This window comes from Cryptomeria japonica, unplaced genomic scaffold (genome assembly GCF_030272615.1).
Source record: "Cryptomeria japonica unplaced genomic scaffold, Sugi_1.0 HiC_scaffold_213, whole genome shotgun sequence".
Taxonomy (NCBI): Eukaryota; Viridiplantae; Streptophyta; class Pinopsida; order Cupressales; family Cupressaceae; genus Cryptomeria; species Cryptomeria japonica.
In genome coordinates, this window is record NW_026729035.1 from 239,953 (window position 1) to 252,500 (window position 12,548).

General features: G+C 58.8%; 1 non-coding gene across 1 annotated transcript; it reads right to left on the reverse strand.

Moving 5' to 3' along the window:
- Nucleotides 1-442: 442 nt before the first annotated feature.
- On the reverse strand, nt 443-561 carry LOC131868703 (5S ribosomal RNA). The gene has a single exon (XR_009367150.1). It is a non-coding gene; the product is annotated as a 5S ribosomal RNA (ribosomal RNA).
- Nucleotides 562-12,548: the final 11,987 nt, after the last annotated feature.

Below are 12,548 nucleotides of genomic sequence, written 5' to 3' on the forward strand. Positions count from 1 at the left end.
TTTGAATGGAGCGCATCATTGGTGCGCTCCGAAGTGTGCTCCAAAGCTCTCTCCAGCTGCGTGCACCTGCCCCGGCCGCGCACCCGGCCCCGCCCAGCTTCGCTCACCTGTCCCGGGCGTCTGGTGCGGAACCTTAGAGTAAGAAACATCACCGTGCACCTTGGCCAACGTGCGCGACTCGACCGAGCGCGCACTGGCCGAGGTGCACACCGATTTCACCTGGGTGCGCGCGCAGCACCTCGGGCGCACCGGGGTGCGCGCACAACGCCCGGGTTGCACCGTGGCCTGTGTGCTCGGGGCGCCTCGGGTGCGCGCTCGGTGTCGCCCCCGCGCGCGCGGTAGTGCGGGCAGCGCACCCCGGCCCGGCCCGGCCCCGACGAGAACGCAAACGGGCAAAAGGTTTATTCAAATAGCATTGCGACGCCCGGCGAAAAACTAAAAAAGGGTGCAACACCGGGACTTCCCGGGAGGTCACCCATCCCAGTACTACTCCGGCCCAAGCGCGCTTAACTGCGGAGTTCTGATGGGATCCGGTGCACTAACGCTGGTATGATCGCACCCGTTATGAGCTTGTCGCAGTGTGTACTTAGCAAACCGCGACCCACGTGCGAATCCACCCCGGCCACCCACCCCCGTCGAGGTGCACACCCTCCCTCGCGAAGTGCGCCCCGTTCGCCAAGTGTGAGCCCTGCCCGGGTGCGCGCACCTTGCTAGGGCGTCGGGTGTGCACCCGGCCCGGCCTACGTGCGTGCACCTGGAGGGGGCGTCGTGTGCGTGCAGTGTCCCGTCTGCAACGCGGTGCCCACACACCACCTCGGGCGCAACGACCTGCGCTCACATGTGGGCCGAGTGCACCTTGGTGCATGTTCGGGGCGCCTCGGGTGCACGCTCGATCTTGCCCCGGTGCACCAAGGCGCTCGGTTTGCCCCGGGTGCGCACTTGGTGCAAGGTGGGCACCCAAAATAGGGATCAAGCACCAAAACACAAGTTTCGGGATGCAAAATGGGACCCAAGGACCACAAATGCGTTCCAAGACCCATGATGGGTCCACGAGAACAAAAATGTGTTCCGAGACTTAATAAACAAATATTGGGTTTTAGGAGAAGAAACATGCTCTGATGCCCAAAACGAGAATCGACCCCGAAAAGGCCACAGGCCAAAAGTGGGATGCGAGACAAAAAAAAATGGGACCCGAGGACCAAAATTGGGTTCCCAGGTCGAAGACAGGGCAACCGGACAAGAAACGACCTCTAAGGCTCGAAATGAGTCCCGACGACTAAAACTTGACAAGAAGCACCCATCAGGCACCCAACTCGACACCCATGGGATGCCGACCCACCCGGGCTTCCACCTAGCACACCTTGGCACCCACCCACCCTCGCACCCAACCTCGCACCCAACTTAGCACCTTTGAACCCACATTGGCACTCACCCTGACCCTGGCACCTTGGAACCCACATTGGCACTCACCTTGACCCTGGCACCCACCTTTGCACTCACCTTGGGACCCACCCTGGCTCCCACCTCGGCACCCACCCAGACACCCACCTTGGTTCCTTGGCACCCACCTTGGATCCTTGGCACCCACCCCGACACCCACCTTGGCACGCAACTTGGCTACTTGCCACCCACCTTGGCTCCTTGACGCCCACCCCGACAACCACCCCGTGACCTACCCTGGCTAGGGTTGGTGCACACCCACCCTGGTGCCCACCTTGGCACCCACCCTATGACCCACCTTGGCACGCACCTTAGTACCCACCCCGTTACCCACCCTAGGACCCACCCCGTGACCCACCTTGGCCAGGGTGGGTGCACCCACCCTGGTGCCCACCTTGGCACCCACCCATCCTAGCACCCAGCCTGTGACCGGGCTTGGAACCCAACCTTGCACCCGCACCCGTCTTGGCCAGTGTGGGTGCGCACCCATCCTGGCACCCACGTTGTGACACACCCTTTAACCCACGCACCCTAGCACCCACGTTGGCACCCACCTTGGAACCCAACCTAGCAACTTGGCACCCACCCCGTGACCCACCTTGGCATCCACCATAGCAGTCGCCGACTTGGCACCCACCTCGGCACCCACCTTGACACTTGTGGACCCACCTTGCCACTCACCCTAGCATCGACCCATCCTAGCACCCACCCTGGCACCTTTGCACCCTAGCACTCACCCATCCTAGCACCTAACCTGTGACCCACCTTGACACTCACCCTCGCACCCACCTTGGAACCCAACCTAGCACCCACCCACCCTGACACCAACCCTAGCACCTACCCACCCTTGCACCCACCCTGTGACCCATCTTGGCACCCACCCATCCTACCACTCAACCTATCACCCACCTTCTCACCCACCTTGGCATCCACCTTAGCACCCACCCACACTGGCACCTTGGCACCCACCTCGGGCAAGGTGGGTGCACACCCACCCTGGCACCCAATTTAGAACCCACCGAGCATGTTACCCACCTTGGCACCCACATTGCAGCCCACCCTAGTACCCACCCTATGACCCACATTGGCATCCACACCCTAGCACCCAGGCACCTCGACACCCGCCTTGACACCCACCCTAGCACTGAACCTGTGACCCACCTTGGAACTCACCCTAGAACCCACCCACCCTGTGAACCACCTTGGCATCCACCTTAGCACCCACCCACCTTGGCACCCACTCTAGCACTCACCCATCCTAACACCCAACTTGTTACCCACCTTGGCACCCGCCCTCGCGTCCACCTTGAAACCCACCCTAGCACCCACTCACGCAGGAGCCCACCTTGGCACCCAACCTAACACCCACGCATCCTGGCACCCAACTTGTGACCCACCTTGGAACCCACCCTAGTACCCACCTTTGAACCCACTATATCACCAACCCACCTTGGCACCCACCCTATGACCCTCTTTGGAATCCACCCTAGCACGCACCCACCCTGGCACCCACCATGGAGCGCACCCTAGCACCCACCCACCTCGGCACGCACCTCAACACCCACCTTGGTGTGCGCACTGCGCCAACCTCTCAAAGACCCTATGTGGTGCGCTCCAAAGTGTACACCTTTGGTGCGCTCCAAGGTGCGCACCTTTGGTGCACACCGAGGTGCACACCAAAGTGTGCACCGAGGTGAGCACCAAAGTGCACTCCAGGGTGCACACCAAGGCGTGCACCTTTGGTGCGGTCAATGCAAACGAATTCGGAAGTTGGGGTCGATGTCCTAATCGCTGCTGCAGACTACACGTATGAGAATCGGACAAATAGCTTTATATAGGGGAGGTGTTGCGTTTGATGGGTCGACTCCCCTGGTTGTGTGCACTGCACCAACTTCAAAGACCCTGTCTTGTTTAAGAAGTCAAAAGTTGGGGTGGATGTCCTAATCATTGCTGCAGTCTACGCATGTATGAGAATCAGACAAATAGCTTATATAGGGGAGGTGTTGCATTCGGTGGGTTGACTCCCCTGGTTGTGCGCACTGCGCCAACCTCAAAGACCCCGCATAGCAGAAGAAGTCGGAAGTCGGATTTTGGTGAGCACCAAGGCGTGCACCTTTGGTGCGGTCAACGCAGACGAATTCAGAAGTTGGGGTGGATGTCCTAATCGTTGTTGCAGGCTACACATGTATGAGAATCAGACAAATAGCTTATATAGGGGAGGTGTTGGGTTTGATGGGTCAACTCCCTTGGTTGTGTGCATTACGCCAACCTCAAAGACCTTGTTTTCGTTAAGAAGTCAAAAGTTGGGGTCAATGTCCTAATGGCTCCTGCAGGCTACACATGTATGAGAATCGGACAAATAGCTTATATAGGGGAGGTGTTGGGTTTGATGGGTCGACTCCCCTGGTTGTGCGCATTACGTCAACCTCAAAGACCTTGTTTTCGTTAAGAAGTCAAAAGTTGGGGTCGATGTCCTAATTGCTCCTGTAGACTACACATGTATGAGAATCAGACAAATAGCTTATATAGGGGAGGTGTTGGGTTTGATGGGTTGACTCCCCTAGTTGTTCGCATTACACCAACCTCAAAGACCTTGTTTTCGTTTAGAAGCCGAAAGTTGGGGTCGATGTCCTAATTGCTCCTGCAGGCTACGCATGTATGAGAATCAGACAAATAGCTTATATAGGGGAGGTGTTGGGTTTGATGGGTCGACTCCCCTGGTTGTGCGCATTGCGCCAACCTCAAAGACCCTGCATTGCGGATGAAGTCGAAAGTCAGAGTTTGGTGTGCTACAAGGTGTGGTCGAAGGTGCTCACCTAGGTGTGCACCTTTGGAGCACAGGAAAAGTGCCCTCCAAAAGTGCGCACCTTTGGAGTGCACAAAAGTGCCCTCCAAAAGTGCGCACCTTTGGAGCGCAGAAAAGTGCCCTCCAAAAAGTGCCCTCCAAAAGTGCGCACCTTTGGAGCGCAGAAAAGTGCCCTCCAAAAAGTGCCCTCCAAAAGTGCGCACCTTTGGAGCGCAGAAAAGTGCCCTCCAAAAAGTGCCCTCCAAAAGTGCGCACCTTTGGAGCGCAGAAAAGTGCCCTCCAAAAAGTGCCCTCCAAAAGTGCGCACCTTTGGAGCGCAGAAAAGTGCCCTCCAAAAAGTGCCCTCCAAAAGTGCGCACCTTTGGAGCGCAGAAAAGTGCCCTCCAAAAAGTGCCCTCCAAAAGTGCGCACCTTTGGAGCGCAGAAAAGTGCCCTCCAAAAAGTGCCCTCCAAAAGTGCGCACCTTTGGAGCGCAGAAAAGTGCCCTCCAAAAAGTGCCCTCCAAAAGTGCGCACCTTTGGAGCGCAGAAAAGTGCCCTCCAAAAGTGCGCACCTTTGGAGCGCACAAAAGTGCCCTCCAAAAGTGCGCACTTTTGGTGCGCACCAAGGCGCTGGTTCGGTCGTTGCAGGCGAGTTCGGAAGTTGGGGTCGATGTCCTGAGCGGAGGTGCAAACTACACAGGTGTCGGAATCGGACAAATAGCTTATATAGGGGAGGTGTATGCTTCGATGGGTCGACTCCCCAGGTTGAGCGCACCGCGCCAACCTCAAAGACCCTACGGTATGGATGAAGTCGGAAGTTGGGTCCGATGACCGATTCGATTAGTAGGTATGCTCATGAGGTCGGAATTTGGGTCCGATGACCTGCCATGTGCAGGAAGGCGAATGTTGACACTGTGCGTTGCAAGGTGCACACCAAGGCGCTGGTGCGGTCTTTTTAGTCGAGTTCGGAAGTTGGGGTCGATGTCCTGATCGGAGGTGCAAGCTACACAGGTGTGGGAATCGGACAAATAGCTTATATAGGGGAGGTGTATGCTTCGTTGGGTCGACTCCCCGGGTTGAGCGCACCGCGCCAACCTCAAAGACCCTACGGTATGGATGAAGTCGGAAGTTGGGTCCGATGACCGATTCGATATGTAGGCATACTCGCGAGGTCGGAATTTGGGTCCGATGACCTGCCACGTGCAGGAAGGCGAATGTTGGCACTGTGCGTTGCAAGGTGCGCACCAAGGCGCTGGTTCGGTCGTTGGAGGCGAGTTCGGAAGTTGGGGTCGATGTCTTGATCGGAGGTGCAAACTACACAGGTGTGGGAATCGGACAAATAGCTTATATAGGGGAGGTGTATGCTTCGTTGGGTCGACTCCCCGGGTTGAGCGCACCGCGCCAACCTCAAAGACCCTACGGTATGGATGAAGTCGGAAGTTGGGTCCGATGACCGATTCGATATGTAGGCATACTCGCGAGGTCGGAATTTGGGTCCGATGACCTGCCATGTGCAGGAAGGCGAATGTTGGGACTGTGCGTCGCAAGGTGCGCACCAAGGCGCTGGTGCCGTCGTTGCAGTCGAGTTCGGAAGTTGGGGTCGATGTCCTGGTCAGAGGTGCAAACTACACAGGTGTGGGAATCGGACAAATAGCTTATATAGGGGAGGTGTATGCTTCGATGGGTCGACTCCCTGGGTTGAGCGCACCGCGCCAACCTCAAAGACCCTACAGTATGGATGAAGTCGGAAGTTGGGTCCGATGACCGATTCGATACGTAGGCATATTGGCGAGGTCTGAATTTGTGTCCGATGACCTGCCATGCGCAGGAAGGCGGAATTTGGGTCCGATGACCGAGTTGATGGCGTGCCATGCGCAGAAAGGCGGAATTTGGGTCCGATGACCGAGTTGATGTTGATGGCCCGCCATGCACAGGAAGGCGGAATTTGGGTCCGATGACCGATTTGAAGGCGTGCCATACGCAAAAAGGCGGAGTTTGGGTCCGATGACCGAGTTGATATTGATGGCCCGCCATGCGCAGGAAGGCGGAATTTGGGTCCGATGACCTGACATACGCATGGAGTCCGACTCGGGGGCCGATGTTCGATTCGATGACTTGCATTGTGGGTAAAGTCGGAAGTTGTGGTCTTTGACCCGATTCGATGACCAGACTTCGGCTGCTTGAGAATCGGACAAATAACTTATATAGGGGAGGTAGTGTTCTCGAGCATCCTCCCCCCGTGCCCGTTTATGTCGATTGATGCTGGTGCTCGACTGGTTGGAGCGCTCGGATGCAAAAATCTTGCACCAGGATTTATCGATTGTGATGGACACGGCAAGTCTCCTGATTGCTATGCAGGAGCTCATCGTGAATCTCTATGCGGCCTTGGTATGGACTCGACCTGCGGAATGGTTCGGCAATGGTAGTCGCTCCAACACGTCCTTGCAATGGCCACAGAGGTGATTCGACTAGAGCTCCAGTCTAGCTTTTGGGTTGCTTGGCGGACTGGTATAGCCGCGATCGAGTTCCGGCCATGAACGTTTTAGATAGCTCTTGGGCTTTCTGGGACGGAAGTCGGAAGTTTGGGCTGTTGTCCGATTTGATGACCATTCTTCGGATGTGTGAGAATCGGACAAATAACTTATATAGGGGACTGTGTTGTCTCACGCAGCCCCCTCCGTGCCCCTCTATCTCGACCGATGTTGGTGCTTGAAAGGGTTGGGATCGCTCGGATTTATAAACGTGCACCACCATTTGTCGAGTGTGAGGGACGCGGCAGGTCTCCTAAATGCTATGCGGGCGCTCTCTGAGAATCTCTATCCGGCCTCGACACAGACTAGTCTTGCTGAATGGTTTGGCACTGGTAGTCGATCCAACACGTCGTTGTTGTGGCCGCCTAGGCGATTCGATTCGAGCCCCCGTCTAGCTTTTGGGTTGCTTGGCGGATTTTGCCCTATCCGCAAGTGAGCTCGGTCCCTAAACGTTCGAGAAACCCGATTGCTATGCGCCGACTCTCTTTCTTGCGAGCCTCCATCTAGCTTTTGGGTCTCTACGGAACGGAAGTCGGAATCTGGGACCGTTGTTTGATTCGACGAGGCAGACTACGGTTGTGCGAGAATCGGACAAATAACTTATATAGGGGAGGTGTTGACTGGAGCATTCTCCCCCGTGCCCCTCTAACTCGACCAATGCTGGCGCTCGAACGGTGGTAGCGCTCGGATTTTCATTGAGCGCCAGCATTGGTCGATTTAGAGGGGCATGCGAGATTCCCGAATGCTATGCGAGGGCTCTAACGGAAATGTCTATTGGTTTCGGTATGGATGCAATTGCGAGTGGTTCGGCAAAGGTAGTCGTTCCGATGCGTCCATGTCGTGGCCAAATCGATAATTCGATTTGAGCCCTCGTATAGCATTTGGGTCTCTCGATGTGATTCCGCATTCCAGTCCCTTTGGGCACTGCTTGAGCCGCATCCCAGGGGGTTCCCTTCCCAATAATCTGCCTCGCAACCCGATTGCTATGCGGTGAGGCTCCTCGGCCGCCTCGGAACTATCTGTGTATCAGACGCATCGCGGGATAAGGGGTTGGCAACGGTAGTCGCCCCAAGCGCGTCCGATGCTTGGACCATTCCGAGGCGGCCCTGAAGCCTCTTCCGTCTAGCCGTTGGGTCCTTCTCGCCGCATCCCTCGCCTCGCACCCCGATTGCTATGCGGTGAGGCTCCTCGGCCGCCTCGGAACTATCTGTGTATCGGACGCGTCGCGGGATAAGGGGTTGTCACTGGTAGTCGCCCCAAGCGCGTCCGATGCTTGGACCATTCCGAGGCGGCCCTGAAGCCTCTTCCGTCTAGCCGTTGGGTCCTTCTCGCCGCATCCCTCGCCTCGCACCCCGATTGCTATGCGGTGAGGCTCCTCGGCCGCCTCGGAACTATCTGTGTATCGGACGCGTCGCGGGATAAGGGGTTGTCATTGGTAGTCGCCCCAAGCGCGTCCGATGCTTGGACCATTCCGAGGCGGCCCTGAAGCCTCTTCCGTCTAGCCGTTGGGTCCTTCTCGCCGCATCCCTCGCCTCGCACCCCGATTGCTATGCGGTGAGGCTCCTCGGCCGCCTCGGAACTATCTGTGTATCGGACGCGTCGCGGGATAAGGGGTTGTCACTGGTAGTCGCCCCAAGCGCGTCCGATGCTTGGACCATTCCGAGGCGGCCCTGAAGCCTCTTCCGTCTAGCCGTTGGGTCCTTCTCGCCGCATCCCTCGCCTCGCACCCCGATTGCTATGCGGTGAGGCTCCTCGGCCGCCTCGGAACTATCTGTGTATCGGACGCGTCGCGGGATAAGGGGTTGTCACTGGTAGTCGCCCCAAGCGCGTTCGATGCTTGGACCATTCCGAGGCGGCCCTGAAGCCTCTTCCGTCTAGCCGTTGGGTCCTTCTCGCCGCATCCCTCGCCTCGCACCCCGATTGCTATGCGGTGAGGCTCCTCGGCCGCCTTGGAACTATCTGTGTATCGGACGCGTCGCGGGATAAGGGGTTGTCACTGGTAGTCGCCCCAAGCGCGTCCGATGCTTGGACCATTCCGAGGCGGACCCGAAGCCTCTTCCGTCTAGCCGTTGGGTCCTTCTCGCCGCATCCTTCGCCTCGCACCCCGATTGCTATGCGGTGAGGCTCCTCGGCCGCCTCGGAACTATCTGTGTATCGGACGCGTCGCGGGATAAGGGGTTGTCACTGGTAGTCGCCCCAAGCGCGTCCGATGCTTGGACCATTCCGAGGCGGACCCGAAGCCTCTTCCGTCTAGCCGTTGGGTCCTTCTCGCCGCATCCCTCGCCTCGCACCCCGATTGCTATGCGGTGAGGCTCCTCGGCCGCCTTGGAACTATCTGTGTATCGGACGCGTCGCGGGATAAGGGGTTGTCACTGGTAGTCGCCCCAAGCGCGTCCGATGCTTGGACCATTCCGAGGCGGACCCGAAGCCTCTTCCGTCTAGCCGTTGGGTCCTTCTCGCCGCATCCCTCGCCTCGCACCCCGATTGCTATGCGGTGAGGCTCCTCGGCCGCCTTGGAACTATCTGTGTATCGGACGCGTCGCGGGATAAGGGGTTGTCACTGGTAGTCGCCCCAAGCGCGTCCGATGCTTGGACCATTCCGAGGCGGACCCGAAGCCTCTTCCGTCTAGCCGTTGGGTCCTTCTCGCCGCATCCCTCACCTCGCACCCCGATTGCTATGCGGTGAGGCTCCTCGGCCGCCTTGGAACTATCTGTGTATCGGACGCGTCGCGGGATAAGGGGTTGTCACTGGTAGTCGCCCCAAGCGCGTCCGATGCTTGGACCATTCCGAGGCGGCCCCGAAGCCTCTTCCGTGTAGCCGTTGGGTCGTTCTCGCCGCATCCCTCGCCTCGCACCCCGATTGCTATGCGGTGAGGCTCCTCGGCCGCCTTGGAACTATCTGTGTATCGGACGCGTCGTGGGATAAGGGGTTGTCACTGGTAGTCGCCCCAAGCGCGTCCGATGCTTGGACCATTCCGAGGCGGCCCCGAAGCCTCTTCCGTGTAGCCGTTGGGTCCTTCTCGCCGCATCCCTCGCCTCGCACCCCGATTGCTATGCGGTGAGGCTCCTCGGCCGCCTTGGAACTATCTGTGTATCGGACGCGTCGCGGGATAAGGGGTTGTCACTGGTAGTCGCCCCAAGCGCGTCCGATGCTTGGACCATTCCGAGGCGGACCTGAAGCCTCTTCCCTCTAGCCGTTGGGGCTTTCTCGCCGCATCCCTCGCCTCGCACCCTGATTGCTATGCTGTGAGGCTCCTCGGCCGCCTTGGAACTATCTGTGTATCGGACGCATCGCGGGATAAGGGGTTGGCAGTGGTAGTCGCCCCAAGCGCATCCGATGCTTGGACCATTCCGAGGCGGCCCTGCAGCCTCTTCCGTCTAGCCGTTGGGGCCATCTCGCCGCATCCCCCACCTCGCACCACGATTGCTATGCGGTGAGGCTCCTTGGCCGCCTCGGAACTATCTGTGTATCGGACGCATCGCGGGATAAGGGGTTGTCACTGGTAGTCGCCCCAAGCGCGTCCGATGCTTGGACTATTCCGAGGCGGCCCTGCAGCCTCTTCCGTCTAGCCGTTGGGGCCATCTCGCTGCATCCCCCACCTCCTCGGCCGCCTCGGAACTATCTGTGTATCGGACGCATCGCGGGATAAGGGGTTGGCAGTGGTAGTCGCCCCAAGCGCGTCCGATGCTTGGACTATTCCGAGGCAGCCCTGCAGCCTCTTCCGTCTAGCCTTTGGGGCCATCTCGCCGCATCCCTCGCCTCGCACCCCGATTGCTATGCGGTGAGGCTCCTCGGCCGCCTGGGAACTATCTTCGTATCGGACGCATCGCGGGATAAGGGGTTGTCACTGGTAGTCGCCCCAAGCGCGTCCGATGCTTGGACTATTCCGAGGCGGCCCTGTGGCCTCTTCCGTCTAGCCGTTGGGGCCATCTCGCCGCATCCCCCACCTCGCACCCCGATTGCTATGCGGTGAGGCTCTTCGGCCGCCTTGGAACTATCTTCGTATCGGACGCATCGCGGGATAAGGGGTTGTCACTGGTAGTGGCCCCAAGCGCGTCCGATGCTTGGACTATTCCGAGGCGGCCCTGCAGCCTCTTCCGTCTAGCCGTTGGGGCCATCTCGCCGCATCCCCCACCTCGCACCCCGATTGCTATGCGGTGAGGCTCCTCGGCCGCCTTGGAACTATCTTCGTATCGGACGCATCGCGGGATAAGGGGTTGTCACTGGTAGTCGCCCCAAGCGCGTCCGATGCTTGGACTATTCCGACGCGGCCCTGTGGCCTCTTCCGTCTAGCCGTTGGGGCCATCTCGCCGCATCCCCCACCTCGCACCCCGATTGCTATGCGGTGAGGCTCCTCGGCCGCCTTGGAACCATCTTCGTATCGGACGCATCGCGGGATAGGGGGCTGTCACTGGTAGTCGCCCCAAGCGTGTCCGATGCTTGGACCATTCCTAGGCGGCCCTGAAGCCTCTTCCGTCTAGCCGTTGGGGCCTTCCCGCCCCATCCCTCGCCTCGCACCCCCGATTGCTATGCGGTGAGGCTCCTCGGCCGCCTTGGAACCATCTGTGTATCGGACGCATCGCGGGATAAGGGGTTGGCACTGGCAGTCGCCCCAAGCGCGTCCGATGCTTGGACCATTCCGAGGTGGCCCTGAAGCCTCTTCCGTCTAGCCGTTGGGGCCTTCCCGCCCCATCCCTCGCCTCGCACCCCGATTGATATGCGGTGAGGCTCCTCGGCCGCCTTGGAACTATCTGTGTATCGGACGCATCGCGGGATAAGGGGTTGGCACTGGTAGTCGTCCCAATCGCATCCGATGCTTGGACCATTCCGAGGCGGCCCTGCAGCCTCTTCCGTTTAGCCGTCGGGGCCTTCCCGCCGCATCCCTCGCCTCGCATCCCGATTCCTATGCGGTGAGTCTTCTCGGCCGCCGCGGAACTATACCTGTTATTGCTACTGCATCCTTCGGCTGGTAACCTCCTCTGCCGCCTTGGAACGTTCTCTTTGTCGGACGCGTCGCGGGATAAGGGGTTGGCACTGGTAGTCGCCCCAAGCGCGCCCGATGCATAGACCGCTCCGAGTCGACCTTGCTTTCAGCCTCTCACATGCATAGACCTCTCTGAGTCGACCCTGCAGCCTCTCACGTTTAGCCTTTGGAATCTCGCCTCACAACATGATTGCTATCCTTGATGCATCCCTTGCCTCGAGCCCTGATTGCTTTCTTGGCTGCATCCCTCCTCTCCTCACAGCCCGGTTGTCATCACTGCTTCATCCGTCGCTTCATGCATTCTGGCTGCTGGGCCCTTCCCACCGCACACCTCGATTGCTATCTCTTCTGCATCACACACCCCGATTGCTATCTCTGCTACATCCCTCGGCTCTCACTTCTGCATCCTTCGCCTCACACCTCGATTGCTATCAATGCTGCATCCGTAACCTCACACCCCGATTGCTATGCGGGGAGGCTCCTTGGCCGCCTTGGAAATTTCTGTGTGTCGGACGCACCGCGGGATAAGGGGTTGGCACTGGTAGTCGCCCCAAGTGCGCCCGATTCTTAGACCGCTTCGAGGTGACCTCGTAGCCTCTTTCGTCCAGGCTTCCTGCCTTCAACGCCCTTTTTACACCTCGATTGCTATGCGCGGGCTCGTTGGCGTCTATCACCTCTCTGCGAAGAGTGGCACGATGATTGTTGGGGTAAATCGTAGCAGTCCGATCTCTGGCCTTGGGCCATTGTGAGGGCTGATCGATTTCCTGTGCGCATCTCGTGTTCGCCCAGTAACAGACTCGACGAC